The following is a 12259-nucleotide window of genomic DNA, read 5'->3' on the forward strand; positions in this document are numbered from 1 at the left end:
CAATTGACCATTAACATTCGTCTAAACTGGGATTTCTAAAAACAAATAATTTGTATATTATGAATACACTAATGGTGGATAATGAATAGCAATCAATTCCTTTCGTTTTCTTTGATGAAGGAAACTACCCTATTATATTGAAAATAATGAAAAAGTAAATACTAGGCTTTGCACAAATATCTTATTTGATGCCATTTATTTTTTTTCATAGCGAAGAATCTTAGTGAATCTTACATAAAACATGGAAAACGGTCCCTTAGACCTGAGGCCGATTCGAGGCTCTGATTTTCGTCTGTGTCCTCGTGCAGTGACCTGCCTGGCCGGCCAACCGCAATCAAAAGCGCGATTATATCTGACCTTGCGCTCACTTATCGAAGGTCGTTGCCCTGAAATGCGATCGATGTGCCGTAAAACTGGTGAGAGTGTTTTTTTTCAAGGAAAGTATGCAAAGGTAAAAAAAATATTTTAACCTCAAACCTGATAAAATTTCGTACTATTTTGAACGATGCCCACAAACTTTCCCCTCTCTATTACATTCACGATAAGAAAACTTAATACTATGGACTTAAGTTAATGCATCTTTAACATCCCTTACAGTCAATATATATTTCGTAGTATGGTATTTGGAAGAGGAAGCCGACAGCTGAGGTCATTTGCGCCATGAGGGATGAGAAGGGAAGCGTGGAGAGAAACCCGGCGTCGGCATTAGACTGCTCCTAACGGAAGGCTTTACGTCCCATTTGACGGACGGAGTGCTGTGTATCAAGGGCCCTCCACAAATCACTGAAGCACATATCGAGCTGTCTCTGAAAATCTCTGCAACTATATCCTCACATTATTTGAATCCGCTCCCACGGTATGTGAAGCCAACAATATACTTTTACATATTCACCAATTGTTTTTAAACATTGTATGTTGAACCAGTAAAATACAAACTTACATTGGTGGACCAATTAAGCGTTGCCATATTTTCAAATATTACAGTAATTATAACCCCCATATTCCGCCACTGTTTTATACTCTATTATATGGAATAAGTCGAAGTTAATTGTAAATATGTTTTCAAATCGATTCCGAAGTGATTCATCGAATGGGTATGTCAACGGGTATAGTAAAACATTTTGTTCCAATCAATTCGGATTCTCTCCCCGCCAAATTATCGACTGCGGGCGAAAACAACCAGTCGTATGAAATATTCACTTATCGGAGAATCAGGGACAGAAGTACACCCCACTCACCCAGATCAATAAGTCGAGGGCTGTCCCGATTTTTTCCCGAAAACCATTGAGTTGGGGGAGACAGGGGTGCAGATGGAACGGCTCGCTCGGACGATGGAAATCGTTAGCCCTCTCATTCACGGGGAGAAGTGCGCGGAAAACGCGAGTCTTTTGTCCGCTTTCGAAACTCGATCGAAATGAGATCCCCACCGGATGATTTTTATCAGAACGGAGGACACACTTGAACGAGCATTGCCACGAGAATCATGGTTAATGTGGGCGATTTTCGCGGGAATTAAACACCTAACACCTTTTGTTTTGTAGGCAATGCTCATATCATCCCAGGGGCGTATATTGGGGGAGCAAGGGGGTCAGGCCCCCTCCGAAATGGGGAAAAAATAGTATCGTTGTCTGAATCAGCTCGATACACGAGGGAATGGTCGTCGGTTTCAGTGATACTCTTTCATGTGTACGTCACTGGCGTGGGTACCCGTTGAGATTCTAAAGGGGAGCGAAAGAAACACCAGTCATGTTAAAGTGAAAAAAACAAATCCCTTATCATTTGCCGATAAATAATGAACTGTTAGAGATGTTGCAGATCAGTTTGTTTATCGACTGTGAAGCACAGGCTTTAGTGCACGAAAACGTATTCCACATCAATGGTTACTATTGACAGACACTTGCAAAGATTGAGCCAGAAAATATTCCTTAACTAGCCAAGAGATTCTATCGCGCATCTACATTGGATGAGAAACATCGGAGATACAGTTAGGAAACAGAGAAATAGTCGCAATGCAAGGGCTTCCAGCGAATCGAAAGAATACATTCCCTTCACTCGTAGGAAATGGTAATGAGTTCCTTACTTTTTGCAACATTTTGGTTGGCAACTAAGTCCTTTGAACTTGAAACGACAGAATATATTTTTACGATAAGTAGATGTGAAAAATTCGTATTCAAATTAACATAATTGTGCTATAACCGCATTTTGACGCGAAATTTTCTCGCATAAAATAAGTGGAATTTTACATTATTAAAATAAGACATTGCAATATTTCCACTGAGTTTTATTATTACACTACGCGTTTCGTCGTTACAAACAACATTAACAAGTGTAAGTGTAAGTTGTTTGTAACGACGTAAAGCGTAGTGTCATAATAAAACTCAGTGCAAGTATTGCAATGTCTTATTTTAATAATATTAAGAACTTACACCATACCGCGCCCAACATCATACAGGAAGGAGTTTTACAATTCATTGAAATCTCAAAGTTTGGATTAAATAAGGATGAGGGGTGTAATTGTGGGATAGCGACATGTGACATCCTTTCATCAGCGACTCCAATGGCCTCGAGTGTTGTACGTGCAGAAATTACCCATGGAAGCGATATATTTTTTTAATCGGTCCGGCAGAAAAGATATGTATACATATATGTACATCTGTACAACTAGAAAATGGTGGTAATGTGTTATTTTGTTTTTTTGAAGTGAAAACTTCTTTAGCGGCGCTAAGCACTTTTGTTGGATGGGGAAAAAGCATAGAATTCGCGTGAGCGTCACCGACCCGACACCGCGATCTTTACAGCGAGATATACATATGTATAGTGTGTATAGTGTATGCAATGGTATAGGTTGCGTCACCGCTATTCTTTTACGTACTGAATACTGGCATCTGTCTGCTTCTAGTTCTGTACTGTACAATGTGCATGCGAAATACGCCAGCATGTTCAACACTATTACTTATGATATCGGCGATATGTGTTTATGTCGTTGCCACTCTGGTGATAGTCAGTTCATCATTATGGTTGCCGTTTACATTTCTCCGGATAATTCATTACGTGCTATACGAGATTTTTTGTATGAAAATTTATTTATATATTCTCATGACGCATCTGCATTGCTTAAAAAAAATTGGAAAAAGATTTGATGATTTGCCAATGATTTTGAGTAGAGATTTCAACATAAACTTTGCAGACGATAAAAATATATCATTAATTGAATTTTTAAATAATAAAATTGGTTTAAAAATGTCAAATGATCGCAATCTCAGTACTACGAAATATAAAACTACAATAGATGCGATCTTTACAGGACATTTAAATAGATTTGAATCAAAATTGTTCATTTCTTATTTTAGCTACCATAAACCTATTGTATCAGTTTTACAAATTGATGATGATGGTGCTGGTCGTCAAGATGGCGAAAGTGTTGTTCAAACTGTACATGAAAGTTAACTTTTCAGAAGTATAAAATGTTTGATGTAAACTAGTTTTAAAAATATTGTAAAATAGTGCAATAAAAGCATATTACATTGTAACATAAATTATACATGTAAAAATTTTTCACGGTAAAGAAATGAAAGCATATTATATTTTAATATATAAATGATGTTACTTTCTATTCATACACATCGTATTTTTAATATTTATTTAATAATAAACAGTTTGCTGAAAAAAATAATTTAAATTTTTGTTGAAAAATGAGTATTACTGGAAAAATTTGTTCTTTAATAATATTAAATCTATATAAAAAATAAATGGATAATAATGATGTCAGTTTTCACTTCTGTCGGCCAGTCACACGACTGCCCCGTTTTTTTTTGGCCGAGTTTTTTTCTTTATGTATATTTTTTCTTACTAAAACTTGCATAACGCGATCATTTTTTTCCATCCCTTCCGAGCTCCAATGATGGCGAATTATAATCACTGTTTTACGCGATCATTTTCCCAGATGTCTCCATAGGGATGGAAATAATCACATCCTTTTTTCCCATCTCTCGGCAAATCCATTTTTTGGTCGCTGAAACTATCGCTGACACAGTCTTTAAGCCAATCATAACGCACGGCCCCTAACAGCGATTGCAACACCATGATAGGCTATTTGTTCATCGACGAATGCAATTACGGAAAGCGAGGGAATAAGCGATGGAAATAAAGGACGGTGGGAACAGTGGCGCAGCGAAGGGGAGGTTTAGGGAGATTAAACCCCCCCCCCCCACAACTGAGAGAAACTTCCAAGTTTAATACATTTTACTTAATTTGATTAATATACTTATAGAAGAGTGTAAGGATTGATAAAATATCCCTCTGAAAGCCATAAAACTCACCATTTTAACCATTTATCTTAAGAAATTTCTGAGGGAGGACCCCCGCACCACCCGCTTATCCTGGCGGGGATACCGCACACCCCAGGTGTAATTGCGCCTAAACCCCCCCCCCCCCCTAGCATTAATTCCTAGCTGCGCCCCTGGGTGGGAATGACTGTGTGATTCAGAAAATGATAGTCAAGTAGCCATCAGTCTTTTCTGTCCCTGATCACTCAAGAGGGAAGGAAGAAACGAACGCGTCATTCAGGATTCACTTTGCTCAGAAGTATTCTTTGTTCTTTCGTAAAACCGATGCTATAAAACGTCTCCACGTGGAAGAGAGCCGAGTGTGTCCCGTGCACGCTTCGTTTATCTTGTCCTCACTCACTCGTGGAGTACCATTTTCAACCGTCTTCGAAAGTCCGTCGCATCCTGGCAATGAGGGCAGAGTAATCCATTTGTATGAATTACATTTGCAATAGAGTGTCTGCAATCGCGAGGTTTAGCTTGGTAAAGAAATGAATTTGTAAGGTTATATCACCTCGAGTACAAATTTCGGTTACAATCCATAACGCATGCACGTAGAGTAACTAGGAATATGATTTGGGGGGGATAGGATGGCCTGGGGTGACGACTCCCCCCCCTCCAGCCACGGATCCGGGAAAATTTTGAAAAATGGCATACCTGAAAATGCATTTTACATCATTTTGGCACCTAAAATTTAACTTCAAGCAGATGCAGTCATTGTATGTCAAAACTAGACAGCTGTTTTAAATGTTTTTTTTTTTAATCTCTCCGAGCCTTGGGGAGTGGGAGGATCTATCCCCTGATACCCCCACCACTGAGGAATGTCTGCTTATTTCCTCGTGAAAGTCGGGTCGCCCTGCCTCTTTTATAAAGGCATTTGTATGCGCGATGAGTGGCAGCTGAATGGAGAATAATCCATTTTTGAATATTAATTTGAATATTAATTTAGCAATATCCTCCGGACTAAGTTTTCTATAATAAGAAAAAACTTGACAGAAGAAAACTCAAGATAATATATTCTCATCAAGTTTTTGGAAGCTCGACGTAAATGAATGGATATGTGGGACGTTAACACGCATTAGTTAACGTAAACTCGTACTGCTAATGTCTGATTGCATGAACGAGTTTTGTGGACTGAGGTTGTGATGGAAAACGAAATTTGAACTATAAAAACGATTAATAAAAAAAATTGGCCAGTCTATTCTGAAAAAATAGTTCGTACAAAATTCATTCGAAAAACACCTAAAATGCACATTTGAGAAGTAGAAAAAAATCCCAAAAAATAAACTCAGAATACAAGATTGAATTATTAGCGGTGAAAATTTACAAATGCAAGCGCAATGGAATTTTGTAACCATTCGGCTTCACTAAAATTTTTAGGAAATATCAATTGATTTCGATACTTTCTCGATGATCGAGGACTTCCCTTTTCAATTTTTCCGGCCTTAGGTAATAGTTTTTCACTCGAACGGATGACGTCATCACAGGCAGGTAGTGACGCTACTGTGATAAAACGATATCGCCAAGATCGATGTTGACAAATCGAGTTTGGATCGAAACTCGAAGATCAAGGCTCGATCTCAATTTCCATCATCTTTGAACATTGAAACTCGATTTTAGACTTTAATCGAAATCGATTTCTCCATTACTAGACCGGAGCGGAGCGTGCAATAAAAGTGAAAGAATGAAATTGGAACAGGTTCTATTTTCTGGCAATTAATTCGCACATGTTGAGAAGTTGAACGATGCATTTTGGCGTTCTTTCTCACGTTTACAACATTTAGATATCAACTTGTACGGGTTAATGCACCGTGTAAACAGGCCTTTACGTATGACATCCAATTACTCCCATGCATATGCTGAGGATGGTGTAAAAATAAAGGCGGCAGATGAAGTGAATGATCTGGAAGTTACGATAACTTCGAACCTATTGTGGGGAATACGCGTAAGGAATATTTGCGGCAGAGTCCTGAGGAAGCTTGGATCCGTCAAGCGTATTGTGGGAAGATTTGCGGACGAAAAGTGACACAGATGATTGGCGATTCAGGCTGGGAGCTGCTAGGCTGTGCGCTAGGCTTACCGGGGCCGCAGCTAGGAATTAAGGTTGGGGGGTATTTGGTGCAACTAATACCGGGGTATGGAACAGTGGCGCAGCGAGGGGGGGTTTTGGGGGAGAAACCCCCCCCCCCAGAGCTGAGAGAAATTTTTGAGTTAAATCCGTTTTACTTAATTGGATTGATATTACCAATAGAAAAGCGTAGGGATTAATAAAATACCCCTCACAAAGCCGTAAAACTCACCATTTTGAACCATTTATCTTAAAATTCCGCAATTTACTAATCTCGCACCTACCGCTTATCCTGGTGGGTATTCCATACCTCATACACACCCCGGTATTAGTCGCACCTAAACCCCCCCAGCCTTAATTCCTGGCTGCGCCCCTGGTATGGAATACCCACCAGGATAAGCGGTAGGTGCGAGATTAATAAAGTGCGGAATTTAAGATCAATGTTTCAAAATGGTGAGTTTTACGGCTTTCTGAGGGATATTTTATTAATCCTTAGATCATTCTGTTCGTAATGTCAATCCAACTAAGTAAAATGGATCAAACTTAAAAATTTCTCAGAGCTCTGGGGGAGGGGGGGGGGTTGATCCCCCAAAACTCCCCCTCGCAGCGCAACTGAGGCTTACCTACATTAGATTTCTACAACAATTGAGAATATATGTCATCAAGAGTAACACGGAGAAAATCATATCAGAACCTTAACATTTTTCCATGTCCGACCGAAGCGATACATTGAGAGATGTTTTGTCAAACGGATAGATATGGGAAATTATTTTTCCCTCGAACAAGAGGGGACATTAAAAATGCTAGTCGCTATCTTGTTTCACAATTTTCTTCTCATTTTTAGCGGCTGATGTACTCATATGCGTGTTGAGGCGGCCTTCGGGGAGGTATGTATAAGTAGAATAAAGTCGGTCGGTAATCACTCGCGAATTTTTTAGCGATTGTCATCGGTAGTGCTCGGCATCGGTGAATGGCTAGAATGAAAATCGTAAATTTTGTGATCTTAATTTTTCTTATATTTTTCGTGCATTTGTACTGGCAGCCCTTTCAGGCAGGCTTTCGCGTTCGTATGACCCCAAGTGCTGCACTGGAGGGATTAATTATCAATTGCTTCCGGTAGGGCCACCCATAGGTCGAAGGGTCGGAGCCAGACGAAAGGTAGTTCACGTGATAGTGTCACGTAAAGGCAGTATGAGGAAATGGAAAAGTTCCAGAAGGAGGGAGAAGCAGGCGCGTTGTAAGCCAAAGTTAAGTCGTTATCGGGCGGCAAAAGAGGACAAGTCATGTTTAAAATTAAGGCTACTGACTGGAGGATGCTAACCGAGCGAGAAGAGGTACAGAGTAGGTAGATAGAAGGAATGCGTGGAGGATCTGTATGTCGGATGGAACAAGCCGGAGAGATTGACTTTAGAGGAGGAAAGTGCAGTGGAGGAGGATAATCTTGGTTTCAGGAATCGAGGGAGACCTTCGTGATATGAAGTCTCGGAAAAGAGTGGACAATATCCAATGTGAGCTCCTGAAGAATCCAGGCAGGGATGGTAAGAAATGTTCTTTCGACCTAGGATGCACGAGGCGGGATGTTTGCCCGAGGATTTCATGAAAACGGGAAAACGTTGTAATTCCGCTGCCATAAGTCCTAGTGAGTCGAGGAGTGGGGCACGGCTGTCCATTTTCGCCACTGACACAGAGGCGATGCTAAGAGAGGCGTGGGATGATTTGGAAGCTGGAGTAAAAGTGGGAGGAATGATATTTAAATCACTGTGGATCGCGGATGATCAGGCGTTGATAAGCCAGTGAGGTGAAATTAAGGTTTGCGTGGAAAAGCGGAAAGTAGTATCACTTCATATCTTATAATGGATCTCCACAAATTATTTCTTCTTCCATTCAATTTATCTTGTGGTTGCGTTCCGCAACCCTTGCAAGGATAATGGCATAAAAATTAATCGAAAGATAACCTAGGTTATATAGTTTTGTAGAGCATCGGGAGCTCGGAATATGAGACGTAATGTAAAAGTATGTAGGTAAAAACTTAAGCAGGTATAAGTGCATTTCAACAATTTGAGGGGCACATAAGAGGAAAAGGGACACAGCAGTAAGGACACCAGGAAGAGAATCGAGTTATCAAAGGAGGCGATCATGAACAGGAAGGATCTTATGAGAGGATCTTTATAAGTAAGAGTTTAAAGAAAAGGTCTGTTTAAAGAAAAGCCTGATCTGGAGTGCTGCGCTTTACGGCGCAGAAACGTGGACACATTAGGAAGGAGGACGAGAGAGGACTGGCGGTGTTCGAGATGTGGGTGTGGAGAAGAATGGAGACACTGAAGTGGACGGAGAGGAGGAGGAAGGACGAAGTGCTGGGTATGGTGGGTGAGGAGAGACAGATTTTAGATGAGATACGGAGGAGATAGAAGGTATGGATGAAGCGAATACTGGAAATGGGTAGGGGATGTTGAAAACGGTGTTAGAGGGTAGAATATTGGGTAAACGAGGGAGAGGAAGGAAGGGAATAGGATTTTCAGATAGAATGAAAGGGTGTAAGCCCTTGAATTGAGTAGGGAAGATAGGGAAGGTTGCGAGAAAGCTTCTTAAGTAATCCATGGAGACCTACCTAATCGGTGGAATACTTAAATAATAGTAGGATAATAATACTAGTGTATGGATCCTTACATCAGAGGGGGGGGGGTGTCAACTAACTCCATGATATTTTGTATTTGAATAATTGCAAAATGATGAGAAATTTGACTTATGTTAGAACCACTGCAATCCGCGGCTATGGCTTCGCGCATGATTCATTAAACAAACTCCGCCTACGATTCTTCATTTCTCTTTATTTACCTCGTTTTGCGAGTTAACTTTCCCATATGAGAGCCCGTATCCGAGAATTTAAGTACACGCTCGAGGGCAAACTCTTGACGATGCGCTTTGAATAATAGGGAACTTGCATATATTTTAGATATAGTCAATAACCCCAAAATTATTTAAAAATATATGTTTGCATACCTCGGTGAAAGTTTTTTTATTATTTAATGACGTGGTTTGCGATATTTAATGCATCAAAGATCACGAGAATTTTCAAATGCAAGTGAGAAGCGAAAACGCACGATGATTGGCTGGTAGAAAAGTGACGTCATAGTTCAGTACGAGGCACGGCGGCACGGCCGTAGTATAGGTTGCGTACTTGAATAAATGCGACGGCGTGGTTATGATTCATTTATTGAAGTGCAGACGTATCGGAGTTGTTCATTGTGACTTCAGGGCTATTATTTGATCTATTTCTCCTCCATTGAAAGCGATAGATTGCGTAAAGATGAAGGCATATGGTTATTCTTAGGTTGATCCTAGCAAGCTTCCTGTTACTGATTCCATCATGATAACAGGGTATTTTAGTGAAACTGTAGACTTCGTCGGCTCGGAAAGTCGATGCCGAGAAATGGAAAGGTAGCTGATGTGCATCTGTAATGTTTTATAGTTCATAACAAAGTGAGACTTGCGTATAATATTTGCGAAAGCGTATACTCATGTGAAATGTGTATTCTTTTGGCAGTCCGGTAAAGTCTTATGGTGAATTTATTTCCACCTCGAAGCTGTCGATGATACTTTCAACTTAAAAATACCTTGCCTGGAGGGCGACAGGAAGCTCTGAGGAAGCCAGACTGTTAATGTTTCAATTTAGTAGCGATAATATAGACGAACTTCCAACACAATCTACCATCTTGTGACTAAAAACCCCGAAGCCACTTCCTATTCTGCAGAAAGAATCGGTCAATCGCACTTCGATCATTATAATACACACAACGTCTTCAGGTGTTAATAAGTTACTTTTGAAATGAAATACTTCCTAAATTAGCATTAAAATGTGCATATTTTCCAAACAGAGTCTTTAATACATTTTGGGAGCTTTTCTCACGATATATCTGAAACCTTCTCTAAAGGCGAGCTCATCGTCATTGCGATCGGTTGTCACTTAAAAATTCCGTATCGGAAATCCTAGAGGGATGACCTTCGACGATGCCCGTGATCACCTCCACTATCACTATCACTGGAACCCGTGGTGAAAATATCACCCCAATCCAATTTCTATTTGGTTTTAACTGGGGAAAGAGCAACATAGAACTGCACATTCTTTGGGCAACCATAGGTTTGACTTTCCCTCAAACACCCCATTTCCCCTGTGGTGCACATCAGGATCCTATCTTTATACGATGGCCTGACAACCTTTAAATGGATCCTTGGTTTATCCTGACAACCAACTAAATGGAAATTGCCGATCCACACGTTTTCCTCTATCTCCACAGTTTCCAAATCAAGGGCCGCGGAACATTCCTCTTGAGACTCAACTTTTTCTGAAAAGCAAGCAACGGCCTAGAATAAAATCAAAGAATGCTGCGATTAATTTTTTGTGACCACCTCTGGATTCCATTCTTTTTCCATCTACAACTTCCTTTATCTTTCGGGATAAACTATGGGACAAATAATGTTTAAATATTTTCATTAATTTATAACAAAATATAAGTTCTAAAAATACCCAAAAGTCATTTTATTAATCCGCACTAATGAGTGTAAATTAATGTGGAAGATGAATGCTGTAGACGTAGTAGTTTTCCCAAGGTTGAGTAGCGAAGTTCATGAAGTTGACAAAGCGGCTAATTTTTCGGTGCGCGGAGTCATTTATTGCACTGGCCGTGTCTACATTTTTGAATTTTTTTGTAATAAAATAAATCAGAATTTAGGATAAAATTTCCTTTAAAATGACGAATAGTTCATTATTATAGCATGCAGTGAAGCCAGGATATAAATTTGCAAAGTACAGCGGCACATCATTTTGACGCCGATAGTAGAAGAAAACGCTCTCTTTTTGGCTGGCACTCGAATGCATGAGGATCAACGTTGCTCTATATTTTCATATTTCCTCCCTTGATTTTAAACATCATGGAATTTTCTATGTCCTTCCGTAACTGAAATTGAACAAGTGCCTTAATAATTTGAGTCCATCGTAACGGTCGTAGCGATCGTAGCCGTCGAGAAACACCTATCTAGATTTTTGTTCGGAAGTTGAGTTTTTATTCTACGGCGGCCGAATTATCGAAAAATCTCAGTTTCAAGTTATTCAGTCAATGAAGTATGGAAATATTATTTGTATTAAAGTTATCTTCGCTCACATAGCACACGGGTTTATCATTCCGTTTATTATACTCTTATTTTTCCGTAACCATCATCCCGACAGACGGCATGCATCGAGGCTTTTCTTCTAATTTCCTCCGTGGGAATGCAGACGAAAATTTTTTCTGGGGTGTTATTGCACAGAGGAACAATGCACCACTTGTAATTTTTCCTTATTTCACCCATATTCTCCTTTAAACGCAACGTGGCTCTTCCAAACCTGCAGTTACTGGGCTTGGATCTTGGACTCGTACTGAACTATGACGTCACAGCCAAAGATTAGTGGGGGCGGTATTTTTTAGCCCGCGAAACTCGGGCGACTTTTGGGAGTCATTTTCTAGGGTATAAACTGAATTTTAAGCGGAAAAAAGTATATTGCGGTACTAAGTGTTTACTGTAGTATATCAGCATACTGTTTATAAAAAGTATGCAATTTCCCTATTGAGTCTCGCACGCGCCCCGCGGGCTGGTGAAAAGTGCCGAGTGGGTCGTTAAACGCCTTCACAAAGTCTATCGTGCCAATCTGCGTACTGCAGCATCACCGGAAAAGCGGCCGAAAATGGAGTACTATTTAAGCAGGATTCAGGGTTTTTGAAATTTAGTTTCATTCGTACGAGTTTAAGAGCCTAGGTTTTGTGAAATAGGATTTTTAATTCACTTCTATTAACTAGACAGAAATATTTTTTTGTGCATTCTAACTGAAAAT

This window comes from Ischnura elegans, chromosome 7, assembly GCF_921293095.1.
Source record: "Ischnura elegans chromosome 7, ioIscEleg1.1, whole genome shotgun sequence".
NCBI lineage: Eukaryota > Metazoa > Arthropoda > Insecta > Odonata > Coenagrionidae > Ischnura > Ischnura elegans.